Source organism: Rhinoderma darwinii, chromosome 1 (assembly GCF_050947455.1).
Source record: "Rhinoderma darwinii isolate aRhiDar2 chromosome 1, aRhiDar2.hap1, whole genome shotgun sequence".
Lineage (NCBI taxonomy): Eukaryota > Metazoa > Chordata > Amphibia > Anura > Rhinodermatidae > Rhinoderma > Rhinoderma darwinii.
The window spans coordinates 657,555,292-657,568,843 of NC_134687.1; positions in this window are offsets into that span (position 1 = coordinate 657,555,292).

The following is a 13,552-nucleotide window of genomic DNA, read 5'->3' on the forward strand; positions in this document are numbered from 1 at the left end:
CTACTACAGAAATACAACAAGGCCGATCCTCACCTCTCCCAGCGTTACCATAGAAACACGTCCCTGCTCTTCCGGCCGTGTCCAGGTGACCCCTATAATGACATGTGACCTCTCCAGCCTGTGATTGGCTGCAGGGGTCACATGACGGGGAAATGTCTTCATTTTTCTCTTCTCATCTGAGAGATATGCCATAAATGTCTGATATATGGGGGTTCCACCTCTATGTGGAGAACGGGGGTCCTCCGACCCGCCTGGTGAGGTGATGACTACATCCAGGTGGAGAATGAATGGAGAGGTGACCACACATGTGCACGACTCTCTCCATTCACTTATATAGGAGGTCCAGAAACAGCCGAGCACGGCCAGAGGTGGAGCCGCATCTATCAGACATTTCTGGCATATCCTGGGGAGAAATGTCCGTGTTGGGAATACCCCTTTATTCCATGTGGTGACGGCTCTGAGAAGATGTTTCCCTCAATGATGAATAAGTGAGGTTCTGTATGTCACACATGATAGTATAAACATATGTCTCAACAGGAACAATTGTTATATGGATTAGGTCACCAGCGAGTGCGGATTTAGACCTCCCTAATGTCAGAATAGAAACTCCAAAATACATTAGAAGACACCGAGAATAAGGAGTCATGCACTATTAGAATATAATTTGCCAAAGGCATAGAAAAATAAATTTTATTTGAGAATACAGGTTACATATAGATTAAAAAGTAGACTACAAATCAGACAACTGTATACCTCCAAATAATGTAGGAGAACACGGAGGAACCACTTCTATATAGCACAGTAACCCACATGGGTTAGTAATTTTACTTGCTGTGCTCTACATTAATCTACTTAGTTCCCACATCTATATCTATACTCTGGGAAGATCTATGTGCCTTATTTAGGCTTAGTGACTTTTTGAACTTGCTACTTAGTGCTTTGTATACAAGCAAGCATGGCTGTTGTTATTGATAATGTCTAGTTTATACTTTGCTTCTTACCAACGTTACTATAAGCCTGGCAGTGCCGGTTATGCGATCTACTTACCGTATATGCCGGCGTATAAGACGACTGGGCGTATAAGACGACCCCCAACTTCTGCCCTAAAAATATAGAATTTGGTATATACTCACTGTATAAGACTACCCCTCTCCCAATAGGATTAGTGCAGGGGCGGGGAGTCACCGGGAGGAGAAGGGGGGCGGGGTCGGCACTTATTGTAGCAATATGCACACTTACACCAGCATGTAAGCTCTTCATTAATATCACAGCATGGATGCGAGGGGAAAGCTGGCGGTGCAGTAACGCCAGATTCCCCTCGCATCCATGCTGTGATATTAATGAAGAGCTTACATGCTTCTGTAAGTGCCGCCTGTGACCCCCAGCTCTGTGACGCCGACCGCTGTGACGGGGCGGCTGCATTAGCATACAGCGCGCCGCCCTGTCAGCGCGTACTAAGCCTCTTCTAATGACTGTGAGAGGCGGACTGCCGCGCATGCGCGGCGGTCCCAGGAAGCGGCTCTCTACGCGCTGACGGGGAAAAAAAAACACCTCACACAGTATATCCTGCGTATAAGACGACCCCCCACTGTAGCCATTATTTTAAGGGGTTAAAAAGTCGTCTTATACGCCAGTATATACGGTAGATACCGTATTCTGGCCTCCTGCTTCTGCTTTATTCATTGCCACTTAACTTTTGTCTCAGCAACAGTTCACACTATATCTTCTGTTGGAAGTTTTCTTCCTTTTACTGTGCTATATAGAAGTGGTTCCTCCTTGTTCTCCTACGTTATTTGGAGGTATGCAGTTGTCTGATTTGTAGTCTACTTTTTAATCTATATGTAACCTGTATTCTCAAATAAAATTTATTTTTCTATGCCTTTGGCAAATTATATTCTAATAGTGCATGACTCCTTATTCTCTGTGTTTTCTAATGTCACACATGATGTTGTCCCCTGTATGATTTCCATCTTCTCCTTTCTTCATAAAGACGTCTGCAGTACTAGATCCTCCAGATCCTCCAGTTTTCTCATCTTTTCCTCCACAACGCTCCTTCTCCTGAATGACCCACCAAGGATGGACAAGGACAGGAATGAGATGAGCAGAAGAATATTAGACTTCACCTTGGAGATCATCTACTTGTTGAGCGGAGAGGTAAACTTTTCTACATTATAGAACAAGTCACACATAGGGAAGGGACAATACATAATAGGAAGTAATAGGAAGAATCCAGTGTCCTGTATAACAGCGTCCAGACCTTCCAAGTGACGTCAAGAAGCCACCAGCAGAAAAGCTGGAGATCAGTCACCAATATGGTCAGTTATGTGTCATGTCACCAATGCAGCAATAGTAATGTTGTAGAGCAATGAGAATGACAAGGAACCAGGAGGATCAGGATGACCTCTATATAGAAACATAGAAGATGACGGCAGGAGGAGAGCACATGGTCCATCTAGTCCCCCCAATATTATTTCCTTTTTAGTTTTGGCCTCGTTCTATTTTTTCAATGTCTTTTTTTAGGTGAGGTCTCCAGTATTACAGATGTGGGGTCACTAGAGCTCTATACAGCGGGGTTACAATCTCCCTCTCTACTGAGGGGGGAATACTGTGTTCAGTTCTCTAAGTGTCTCTCTCCATACACAGGAGTACACAATAGTGAAGAAGACATCGGGTGACTGTACGACTCCCATCATCCAGGAGTCAGGAGGATGGAGCAGTAGTCAGAGCCCCATCACAGAGCCTCCCCCTCACTCCCGGATACATGAGAAGAAGATCTTAGAACTGATCTACAAGATGACTGAGCTGCTGACTGGAGAGGTGACACTGCTGGGAATGCTGGGAAATTCTACAGTAACAGCACTGGAGGTGTCTGGGTGATGACTGTATCATTGTGTGTGTCAGGTTCCTATAAGGTGTCAGGACGTCGCTGTCTATTTCTCTATGGAGGAGTGGGAGTATCTAGAAGGACACAAGGATCTGTACGAGGAGGTCATGATGGAGAACTACCGGCCGCGCACATCACAAGGTAACAAGAGACAGATATGTTTTTCCCCTAATGAGACAATTGTCATCCACCTCATGGGGGGTTTTATCTTCCTCTGGATCAACACGGTGGGATTATAGGTCGGACTTGATGGACTTGTGTCTTTTTTCATCCTTAGTAACTATGTAACACAGAATGTATGGAGCAAAATTTACCACTAATATAAAGTACAATTTGTTCCCAAAAAACAGTCTCACAATGACTTGGAGAGTAAAATCTTCTTCCCACTTATGTTCCGTCCACACACGGTGTAAACACTGCGGAACTTCTGACAGGATTTTCTGTGTGGAGATTCCGCAACGTTTTCACAGGAGATGTTGACATTTTGTAGATTGAGAATCCACAGCGCTTTTCTGTGTATTGTTTTCTGCAGCGTGTGGATGAGATTTTGAGTTTAAATCTCATCCTCATTGCTGCTACTCTAATATGCTGCAGTTTTTTCCGCAATTAAATACTTTGCAGAAAATCTAAAGCTAATCCACCCCAGGTGCACATACCCTTAAAGTGACATGTACAATTTGAGACATGGTTCTCTCTTAAACAGCTCAAAATAAAAGGCCATGGATTCCACTCCCATATATGGACAGAGATGTCAGGGGCTCCCTCTAGGATCCCAATTCACAACCAAGTTGACGGCAACGTTCTAGCAAAGGATTCCGCTCCTAGTGGGAGCTTCAGTGGTGCTATCTACAGGGGGTGAGGTGCTATCTGCAGGGGTTTGGCATCTACGTTTGATGAAACTAGGGGAGAAAGGGGGAGATATTCTTGCACTTGTGGAGAGAGCCGGCAGACATGAAGGTGCAGCGCTGCACACATTAAACCTCGTTCAATTCTGCCAACGTTTATATATGTGACAACTGCCCGGGGCATCAGCAGTTGGAACGTATATAGCCGTAGGGCTGTCGTGAAGGGGTTAATAAAAATGTATAGAAAATATTGCCTACAGAGGTGTACACAGCCTTTAAGAGGCTAATAAGCAGGTGACACCCTGACAATTTTTTGGGTTGCAGGGAATTCTTAAAATAGAGGCGCCCTGTGTCCCGCCACTTTCAAGTGTATCCGCGACCAAGAAAGGCAGATACAGTTAAATACTATGGCGGAGCAGGGAGCTGTTGGCACCCGCCGTTCGCTTTGGTAGGAAATAGTCTACTTTAAGCCTGCGACTTACAAGGTGCAGGAAGAGTGACACCGGTAGTGAGAACCTGAACATTGTAGTTTCGGCTCTGATCAGTAAACATAGAAGTGTAGAGGGAAGTGCCTCACATTAATAGTAATTAACCCCATCATGTACCTCACACATTAACCCAATGTTGCCCATTAGGACTGTGAGGTATGGGATTAATTACTATTAATGTGAGGCACATGGAAGTTCAAAACTCATAACACCGCGATCCTCACATCAGAAAGTGGAAGGACTTTTTATTTTTGTGCGTTTTTTTAATTTGTTATTATTGTTGGCAAAGTATCGTTTTGGTATCTCAAATCACAATTAAACGAGACGTATCGGTATCGAAGTCTAAATTCTGATATCGTGACAACCCTATTGTAGAGATCACTTCTCAATAGTCATCTCATTATCATCACAGGCAGGATTACACCTATATCCTCAACATTGCAATTGCGACACCAAGAAGGAAAAGTTTTGGAATTGTGGAAATCACGGGATCGATAGACATGTTAAAGATTTGCAAATTATAAAAAAAAATGGAAATCCACGCACTTACACGCCTTGGCATGATATCAGTGAGGTTATTAATGGTTGTCTGAGGAATGTTATGCCACGCTGAATGCATTTGGGCACGCAAATATTCAAGATTGGCTGCTGACATCTCCCTTTGCAATTGCCGACTAATGACGTTTCAGATCTGCTCGATGGGACTTGCTGTAAAGGATCTGCCAGGCACTGCTTCGGGGTTAACTCCCAGAATTAATCAGTCAACACCTGAGTGTACATCCCTGAGACAGACACCAGCTTCCTCCACTTAGGCTGGCAGGCTTAGGAGTGGGAGAGCCTATCGCAACCTGGCCAGACTCAGCTAGCTCCCGCCCTCGGTCTATTTAAGCCTGCACTTCCTGTCCATCTGTGCTTGTGAATTCTTTCCTTGAGGTTTCCTGGCCCAGCTACAGCTCCTGCTATTTTTGATCCTGCTCCATACAGACCACGGCTTACCGACTACTCTTCTGCTTTTCGCTTTGTACCTCGCACTCTCCTGGCTTGACTCGGCTCGTTCACTACTCTGTTGCTCACGGTGTTTCCGCGAGCAACTGCCCATTTCCCTTGCTTGTATTCCCTTGTTTGTTTGTCGTGTTTGTCATGCACTTACTGAGCGCAGGGACCGCCGCCCAGTTGTACCCCGTCGCCTAGGGCGGGTCGTTGCAAGTAGGCAGGGACAGAGTGGCGGGTAGATTAGGGCTCACTTGTCCGTTTCCCTACCCCCCCCATTATTACAAATTCACAAGCCTTATACCTAGTCTACCCTGGTCCCTGACACCATTATGGAACCCCGTGAATCCCTGGCTCAGCAAATGCAGGGTCTCTCCCTACAGGTCCAGGCCCTGGCTCAGAGGGTCAACCAGCCTGATGCTACCTTGGTAGTTCCCCTCACCGCACCCCTTGAACCCCACCTCAAGTTGCCCGACCGGTTCTCAGGTGACCGGAGGGCTTTTCTCTCCTTTCGGGAGAGTTGTAGGCTTTACTTTCGCTTAAAGCCTCACTCCTCAGGTTCTGAGAGCCAGCGGGTGGGTATAATTATGTCCCGGCTCCAGGAAGGGCCCCAAGAGTGGGCCTTCTCCTTGGCTCCTGGCGCCCCTGAACTTTCCTCCGTTGATTGTTTCTTTTCTGCCCTCGGACTTATTTATGACGAGACTGACAGAACTGCCTTTGCCGAGAGTCAGCTGGTGACCTTACGTCAGGGTAAGAGACCTGTTGAGGAGTATTGCTCTGACTTTAGGAAGTGGTGCGTAGCTTCTCGGTGGAATGACCCTGCCTTAAGGTGCCAGTTTAGGTTGGGTCTGTCGAATGCCCTGAAAGACCTGCTAGTTAGTTATCCCTCTTCTGACTCCTTAGACCAGGTTATGGCTTTAGTGGTACGACTTGACCGACGTCTCAGGGAACGACAACGTGAACGTTTATGTGTTTTTTCCTCCGACTCCCCCATGATGCCTCCCGAAGTCCCGTTGCTTCGTTTCTCCCCTAAAGACTCAGAAATACCTATGCAACTCGGGGCCTCCGTGTCCCCTCAACAACGTAGAGAATTCCGCAGGAAGAATGGTCTCTGCTTCTACTGTGGGGATGTCAAGCATCAAGTAAACAACTGTCCCAAGCGTAAGAATGCTGTCAGAGAGCTCCCGCGTCTAAGTGATCATCGGGGAGGTCACTTGGGCGCACAGGTATTTCCCGTAAATATGAAACGTACTAAGATATTGCTTCCCTTTCAGGTCTCTTTTGGTGGTAGGTCTGCTACCGGCAGTGCCTTCGTGGATTCAGGGTCCTCTACTAATATCATGTCTGTGGAATTTGCTATGTCTCTCGCTATGCCTCTGATTGATTTGCCTAAACCTGTTCCGGTAGTGGGTATCGACTCCACTCCTCTTGCTAATGGTTATTTTACACAGCATACCCCTGTTTTTGAACTCCTTGTTGGCTCCATGCATTTGGAGCAATGCTCTGTACTATTGATGCAGGGATTATCGTACGATTTGGTTCTAGGTCTTCCCTGGTTGCAGTTGCATAATCCTACGTTTGACTGGAATACTGGGGAGCTAACCAAATGGGGTAATGAATGTTGTACGTCATGTTTTTCTGTTAATTCTATTTCTCCCCCTAAGGAGGTGAATACGCTACCCGAGTTTGTTCAGGACTTCGCTGATGTTTTCTCTAAAGAGGCCTCCGAAGTATTACCGCCTCATAGAGAATACGATTGCGCTATCGAATTGGTACCAGGAGCTAAGCTTCCTAAGGGTAGGATATTTAACCTTTCTTGTCCCGAACGTGAAGCCATGAGGGAGTATATCCAGGAATCCCTGGCCAAGGGTTACATTCGTCCCTCTTCTTCTCCGGTAGGTGCTGGCTTCTTCTTCGTAGGGAAGAAGGATGGGGGTCTTAGGCCATGCATTGACTACCGTGGCCTGAATAAGGTCACGGTAAGGAACCAGTATCCCCTTCCTTTGATTCCTGATCTCTTTAATCAGGTTCAGGGGGCCCAATGGTTCTCTAAATTGGATCTACGGGGGGCGTATAACCTTATTCGCATCAAAGAGGGGGATGAGTGGAAGACTGCGTTTAACACGCCCGAAGGCCATTTCGAATACCTCGTCATGCCCTTTGGGTTGTGCAATGCCCCTGCGGTCTTCCAGAACTTCATAAATGAGATTTTGAGAAATTACCTGGGGATATTTCTTGTAGTGTACCTTGATGACATATTGGTGTTTTCCAGGGACTGGTCCTCCCACATAGAGCATGTCAGGAAAGTGCTCCAGGTCCTTCGAGAAAACAAACTGTTTGCCAAAATCGAAAAATGTGTATTTGGGGTACAGGAGATACCATTTTTAGGTCAAATCCTCACTCCTCATGAATTCCGCATGGACCCTGCCAAGGTTCAGGCTGTGGCTGAATGGGTCCAACCTGCCTCCCTGAAAGCGCTACAGTGTTTTTTGGGGTTCGCTAACTATTACAGGAGATTTATTGCTAACTTCTCGGTCGTCGCTAAGCCTCTTACGGACCTCACTCGCAAGGGTGCTGATGTCCTCCATTGGCCCCCTGAGGCCGTCCAGGCTTTTGAGACCCTCAAGAAGTGCTTTATCTCGGCCCCCGTGCTGGTTCAGCCCAACCAAAGGGAGCCATTTATTGTGGAGGTTGACGCGTCCGAGGTGGGAGTGGGGGCCGTCTTGTCCCAGGGTACCAGCTCCCCCACCCATCTCCGCCCCTGTGCTTACTTTTCTAGGAAGTTTTCGCCCACGGAGTGTAACTATGATATTGGCAACCGCGAACTTTTAGCCATTAAATGGGCATTTGAAGAGTGGCGCCACTTCCTGGAGGGGGCTAGGCACCAGGTAACGGTCCTTACCGACCACAAGAATCTGGTTTTCCTAGAATCTGCCCGGAGGCTAAACCCGAGACAAGCTCGATGGGCGTTGTTTTTTACCAGATTCAATTTTTTGGTTACCTATAGGGCCGGGTCTAAAAATATTAAGGCGGATGCACTGTCGCGTAGCTTCATGGCCAGCCCTCCTTCGGAGGAAGATCCTGTTTGTATTTTGCCTCCAGGTATAGTCATTTCCTCTATCGAGTCCGATTTAGTCTCTGAAATTGCTGCTGATCAAGGTTCAGCTCCTGGGAACCTTCCTGAGAACAAGCTGTTTGTTCCCCTGCAATTCCGGCTAAGGGTACTTAGGGAAAATCACGACTCCGCACTATCTGGCCATCCAGGCATCCTGGGTACCAAACACCTCATTACCAGAAATTATTGGTGGCCTGGTTTGCCTAAAGACGTTAAGGCCTACGTCGCCGCCTGTGAGGTTTGTGCCAGGTCCAAGACTCCCAGGTCCCGACCAGCGGGCTTACTGCCTTCGTTGCCCATTCCCCAGAGACCTTGGACACATATCTCCATGGATTTTATCACCGATTTGCCTCCATCCCAAGGCAAGTCGGTGGTGTGGGTGGTGGTAGACCGCTTCAGTAAAATGTGCCACTTTATGCCCCTCAAGAAACTACCCAACGCCAAGACGTTGGCTACCTTGTTTATCAAACACATCCTGCGTCTCCATGGGGTCCCCGTCAATATTGTTTCTGACAGAGGGGTACAATTTGTTTCATTGTTTTGGAGAGCCTTCTGTAATAAGTTGGGGGTTGATCTGTCCTTCTCCTCTGCTTTCCATCCTGAAACCAATGGCCAAACGGAGAGGACTAATCAGTCTCTAGAACAATACTTAAGATGTTTTGTCTCTGACTGTCAATTTGATTGGGTTTCTTTCATTCCCCTCGCCGAATTTTCCCTTAATAACCGGGTCAGTAACTCGTCAGGGGTCTCTCCCTTTTTCTGTAATTTTGGGTTTAATCCACGGTTCTCCTCCGTTTCACCTGGTTGTTCCAACAATCCCGAGGTGGAGGTCGTTCATCGGGATCTGTGCACAGTCTGGGCCCAGGTTCAGAAGAACCTAGAGGCGTCCCAGAGCATACAGAAGGCTCAGGCCGATAGAAGACGTTCTGCTAACCCCCTGTTTGTGGTCGGGGATCTGGTGTGGTTGTCATCCAGGAACTTGCGTCTCAAGGTTCCGTCCAAAAAGTTTGCTCCCCGGTTTATTGGGCCGTATAAGGTCATTGAGGTCCTCAGTCCTGTCTCTTTCCGGCTGGAGTTACCCCCGTCTTTTCGTATACACAACGTGTTTCATGCCTCCCTCCTGAAACGCTGCTCCCCGTCCTTGGCCCCCTCGAGGAAACCTCCTGTTCCCGTCCTCACCCCTGAGGGGGTGGAATTTGAGGTGGCCAGGATCGTGGACAGCAAGATGGTCCAAGGCTCCCTCCAGTACCTGGTCCATTGGAGAGGTTACGGGCCCGAGGAGAGGACTTGGGTACCCGCCCGGGATGTTCACGCTGGGGTATTGGTCAGGAGGTTCCACCTGCGTTTCCCCAGTAAGCCAGGTCCACTTAGAAAGGGTCCGGTGGCCCCTCATAAAAGGGGGGGTACTGTAAAGGATCTGCCAGGCACTGCTTCGGGGTTAACTCCCAGAATTAATCAGTCAACACCTGAGTGTACATCCCTGAGACAGACACCAGCTTCCTCCACTCAGGCTGGCAGGCTTAGGAGTGGGAGAGCCTATCGCAACCTGGCCAGACTCAGCTAGCTCCCGCCCTCGGTCTATTTAAGCCTGCTCTTCCTGTCCATCTGTGCTTGTGAATTCTTTCCTTGAGGTTTCCTGGCCCAGCTACAGCTCCTGCTATTTTTGATCCTGCTCCATACAGACCACGGCTTACCGACTACTCTTCTGCTTTTCGCTTTGTACCTCGCACTCTCCTGGCTTGACTCGGCTCGTTCACTACTCTGTTGCTCACGGTGTTTCCGCGAGCAACTGCCCATTTCCCTTGCTTGTATTCCCTTGTTTGTTTGTCGTGTTTGTCATGCACTTACTGAGCGCAGGGACCGCCGCCCAGTTGTACCCCGTCGCCTAGGGCGGGTCGTTGCAAGTAGGCAGGGACAGAGTGGCGGGTAGATTAGGGCTCACTTGTCCGTTTCCCTACCCCCCCCATTATTACACTTGCGTTGTCCTGTTGAAAAATGGCTTCTGGGATACTTTGGAGAAATGGCCGTACCACTGGTTCCACAACTAGTTTTCATTGGTACTATTTTGGAATACATGGGACTTATTGATTAACTTTTAATGAAAGTCAATTTTTTTTTTTTTTTAACTTTTATTAGTCTTAAAAAGTTTAATAACCTAAAACCATTATAAAAAAGCAGTTTGCTCTGACAGGCAACCGTTTATTTTAGGCCTGCGACGTACAAGGGGCAGGAACATCGGCACAGGTAGTGAGGACCTCAACATTGTAATTTCGGCTCTGATCAGTAAACCTAGAAGTGTAGAGAGACGTGTCTGATATATAGACACATATACAGTAGTCATGTATTCAGTCACTGTGTGTTTCCTACAGATGGATCCAGTAGAAGAAATCCACCAGAGAGATGTCCCAGTCCTCTGTATTCCCAGGACTGTCCAGAGGAAAATCACAATGTCCCAGAGAATCATCAGGTAGATGAAGCTGAGCCCTATACCAGATCTATATAGGGGGGTGTGGAGCTTTTTGGTCCTGCGGTCATAGATGGGGTCATACATTTTGGTGGTTTCTTATGTTGATCTGTTAGGGTATGTTCACATGGATGATTTTCAACCGTTTTTCAGACCATAAATGCCCAAAAAACGGGCGAAAAATCGTAAGCAGAACACCTCTGTTCCGACGGGCCTTTTTTTTACGCGGCTGTTATGAAAAACGGCCTCGTAAAAAAACGGTCGCGAAAAAGAAGTGCATGTCACTTCTTGGGACGTCTTTGGAGCTGTTTTTCATAGACTATTGAAAACCGCTCCAAAAATGGCCGTAAAAAACGTAGCGAAAATCGCAAGTGGCTTAAAAAAAGTCTGAAAATCAGGAGCTGTTTTCCCTTGAAAATAGCTCCGTATTTTCAGACGTTTTTGAGTTTGTGTGTGAACATAATAATAATAATAATCTTATATAGCGCCAACATATTACGCAGCACTTTACAATTTAGAGGGGACATTAAACAAACAATATCAGACATTACATAGTGACAAAGTTCATTTACAATTCAAATCTGGGGAGTGAGGACCCTGCTCGCAAGAGCTTACAATCTATGGGGAAATAAGGGAGACACAAAGTGTAACTGTGTTTGTTCTGTACAATGGTCCGGCCATTTTTATACACATGCGGTGGTAACAAAGCTGCATGAGCCGGTCACCAGCCAGTATCCGTGTATGACGGACATGAAGAGAAGGAGTGTGAGGGAATCTTATTCTGATGACTAATCTAAAAGGGGGCCATAGAAAGGAGTCAGATTAGGGAATGTTATAGGCCTGTCTAAATAGATGTGTTTTCAGGGCACATTTAAAACTGTGGATATTGGGAATTAATCTGATTGTCTGGGGTAGCGCATTCCAGAGGACGGGTGCAGCACGAGAGAAATCCTGGAGACGGTAGTGGGAGGTTCGGATTATGGAGGATTTTAATCTAAGGTCGTTGGCAGAACGTAGAGCCCGAGTAGGGTGGTAGACAGAGATGAGGGAGGAGATGTAAGGAGGTGGAGCACTGGGGAGAGCTTTGTGGGTGAGAGTAATAAGTTTGAATTTTATTCGAAAGGGGATGGGCAACCAGTGCAGTGACTGGCACAGGGTAGAGGCGTTGGTGTAGCGGTTGGTCATAAAGATGAGCCTGGCTGCTGCATTGAGGATAGATTGGAGAGGGGAGAGTTTAGTGAGGGGAAGACCGACTAGTAATGAGTTACAGTAGTCAAGACTAGAGTGAATCAGAGCAACAATGAGAGTTTTGGCGGTTTCCTCCGTAAGAAAAGAGCGGATTGTGGAGATGTTTTTGAGGTGAAAATGACAGGAGCGTGAAAGTGATTGTATGTGAGGAGTAAAGGAAAGATCTGAGTCAAAAATAACCCCGAGACAGCGGGCGTGCTGCTTAGGAGTGATGATAGTGCCACACACAGAGATGGAGACATCAGGTTTAGGAAGGTAAGTAGATGGTGGGAACACAAGGAGCTCAGTTTTAGAAAGATTCAGTTTCAGATAGAGAGAGGACGTGATGTTAGAGACAGCGGACAGACAATCACTGGTGTTCTGTATTAGAGCAAGGGTGATGTCACGTGAAGAGATATATATTTGGGTGTCATCAGCGTAGAGATGGTACTGGAAGCCAAATCTGCTGATGGTTTGTCCAATAGGAGCTGTGTAGAGAGAAAAGAGCAGCGGACCTAGGACTGATCCCTGAGGAACCCCGATAGCAAGGGGAAGAGGAGAAGAAGTGGAACCAGCAAATGACACACTGAATGAGCGGTCAGAGAGATAGGAGGAAAACCAAGAGAGAGCCGCGTCCTTGAGGCCAATAGAGTGGAGCATGTTAAGTAGGAATTTGTGGTCTACAGTGTCAAAGGCTGCAGAGAGATCCAACAGAATCAGGAGAGAGGATTTACCGTCCGATTTAGCCGCCAAGAGATCATTTGAGACTTTAGTAAGGGCAGTTTCTGTGGAGTGTAGAGTGCGGAAAACAGATTGTAAGGGGTCAAGAATGGAGTTAGCAGAGAGATAGCGGATAAGGCGAGAGTAGACCAAGAGTTCCAGGAGTTTGGAGATGAAGGGCAGATTAGAGACTGGTCGGTAGTTGGCAGCGCTGGATGGGTCAAGAGTTGGTTTTTTCAATAATGGGTTTATAATGGCATGTTTAAAAGCGGAGGGAAAGATACCAGAGGAAAGAGAGAGGTTAAATATTTTAGTGAGGTGACTAGTGACAGCTGGGGAGAGGGACTGGAGGAGGTGTGAGGGGACAGGATCACTAGGGCAGGTAGTAGGACGAGAAGAAGAGAGGAGCCTCGAGACTTCTTCTTCAGTTATTAGGTCAAATGCTGAGAGTGAAGAAGAGGGAGTGTGGGGGGGAAGGGGATCGATGTTACTAGGGGACTGGGAGATAATATCATGCCGGATGTTGTCAATTTTAACTTTAAAATAATTGGCCAGGTCTTCAGCACTGAGATCTGTGATTGGCGTCTGCACTTTAGGACTAAGGAGGGAGTGAAAAGTATCAAAGAGGCGTTTTGGATTATTAGATAGTGTGGAGATGAGAGAAGTGAAGTAGACTTGTTTGGCGCGGTGAAGGGCAGATTTGTAAGTTTTGAGCATAAATTTGTAATGGTGGAAATCTGCATCCAAATGCGATTTTCTCCACAGTCGTTCGGCACATCTCAAGCACCGCTGAAGAAAGCGGGATTGAGGCGTGTGCCA